Source organism: Nicotiana tabacum, chromosome 2 (genome assembly GCF_000715075.1).
Source record: "Nicotiana tabacum cultivar K326 chromosome 2, ASM71507v2, whole genome shotgun sequence".
Taxonomy (NCBI): domain Eukaryota; kingdom Viridiplantae; phylum Streptophyta; class Magnoliopsida; order Solanales; family Solanaceae; genus Nicotiana; species Nicotiana tabacum.
The window spans coordinates 53,784,137-53,786,505 of record NC_134081.1 but is presented as its reverse complement, the minus strand read 5'-3'; positions in this window follow the sequence as shown (position 1 = coordinate 53,786,505).

Below are 2,369 nucleotides of genomic sequence, written 5' to 3'. Positions count from 1 at the left end.
ATATCTGACCGTGGGGCTCAGTTTACAGCACATTTTTGGAGGTCATTTCAGAGAGGTCTAGGGACTCAGGTGAATCTCAGCACAGCTTTTCATCCACAGACTGATGGACAAGCCGAGCGCATAATTCAGATGCTCGAGGATATGTTACGAGTATGTGTGTTGGATTTTAAAAGAAGTTGGGATGAATATCTACCTCTTGTCGAGTTTGCATATAATAACAGTTACCACTCCCGTATTCAGATGGCTCCGTACGAGGCTTTGTATGGGCGTAAGTGCAGATCTCCTATAGGGTGGTTTGATGTTGGGGAATCTGGGTTATATGGGCCAGACCTGGTTCAACAGGCCATAGAGAAAGTAAAGCTTATCCAGGAGCGACTGTTGACAGCTCAGAGTCGTCAGAAGTCATATTCTGACGTGCGGCGACGAGACTTAGAGTTCAGGATTAATGACTGGGTATTCTTAAAGGTATCACCTATGAAGGGCGTGATAAGGTTTGGCAAGAAAGGCAAGCTTAGCCCACGGTATATTGGGCCTTATAGGATCATTCGGAGAGTGGGCCAAGTAGCTTATGAGTTAGAGTTGCCCTCAGAATTAGAGTCTGTCCATCCTGTTTTTCACGTATCTATGCTACGGAAGTGCATTGGCGATCCTACCCGAGTGGTGCCCACGGATGATGCACAGATTACAGAGGACTTGTCATACGAGGAAATTCCAGTTGCCATCCTAGACCGACAAATCCACAATCTACGAAATAAGGAGTTAGCTTCCGTAAAGGTTTTATGGAGGAACAAGAATGTAGAAGAGATGACGTGGGAATCGGAGGAAGAAATGAAGTCTAAATACCCCCACCTATTTCAAACTGAAGATATGGTTCGAGATGGGACGCTACAACATAGCTCTATGTAGGCTAGCAGGTCATCAGGCAAGCTTTTATTTTTCACTTTCAATATTTATGATTTACGGTCGGTGAGGCAAATTGCTGCTATTTATAAAGATTGGCCATGTGTGGCATGCATAGTATGTTTCTGGCTACGTGTAGGTTGGTTTTAACCTAGTGTACGAAGGATACTCTGGAAAAAGTTTCCAAAGTCTCCAAGAGTAAACATTTGAGGACGAATGTTCCCAAGGGGGGAGTGATGTTACACCCTATATTTTCGTACGTAAAAATGCGTCGTAAGCAAACTAATGTAGGACCAAAAATGAGATAATATTTAAAAGTATATAAAGTAAGTTAATCATGTTACCTCTGAGGTTACAAATATTGAAGATCATGAACAACAAGTACAAAGAGGGTTGGACAGTTCAGAAGCTAAAGCAATTAAATAAAATAATGTTTCGTCGAAAGTCGACAAGTTGGAAATGTTATAACATGTACCTTTGGGGTGAGACTAGGGTGATTAACATGATAAGGAGATTATGTTATGATTTATATTAGTCGTATGACATCCGTGTGTCATGTTTTGAAGTCAAGAGAGTTGTGGAACAAAAGTCGATGAAAGTCATCACAAGTTACATTCATAAGTTTTACTGAAACTTTGGGTCAAATGTAACTGCGATTTTCTCCCAATATACTTAGAGTTATGGGGTGTTCCACCCATAAAATTAAAGATCTATGAGTCTATTTTCCAACTCATTAAACCGTTTGTCAATACGACATTGGAGTAGAGAGATATGGGCATTTGTGCGATACTGCGCAAGCTGCTAGGTGACAAGTAGGTGTGTCACCTACTTGCTTAAATGAAAGCCCAAAAATGGGCCATTTTGGGTCGTCCAAAGAGGCCTTTTAAGGGATTATTTTCTTCATATATTAGACTTAAAATAGAGCATAATAACCAGACATAAGCTCTGCAAAGAATCCTCCCAAAAATTTCCCACAAACCCTAATTAATTTTCTCTCCCTTTCAAGTTCTAATTGGAGGTAAAACCTAGAGTTTGAATAACCAAGATAAGAGCTGAGTTATCCAACAAATAAGGTGAGTTTACTGCTCTCTTTCATCCAATTTTTCTTCTGTAAATTCATGGTAAGTCGTTCTATACTTGTAAGAACTCACGGGACGGTGATCGGAAGCCGTGAGTTCGAGTTATTCACTTGTAGCGGACTGTTTTGTGGACTGTTTTGTATTGCTGTTGGGCTGCGTGTTTTACTACTATTTTGTGGAGCTTTGGAGGAGGAAGGGGGTTTATAAACACCATATAAATGTAGGGTGGTTGGCTGGTCGTTCATCATAACATTTTCGGGTCGTTTGACACTACTACAGTGGTCGTTTTGTGTACGAAGAGATTGGGGTGTGTTGGGCTGTTTTGTAGTATTTGATGGTGTATATAGGGCTGGAAAATTATGTATATATGTTGTTATTGTTCTGTTCTTG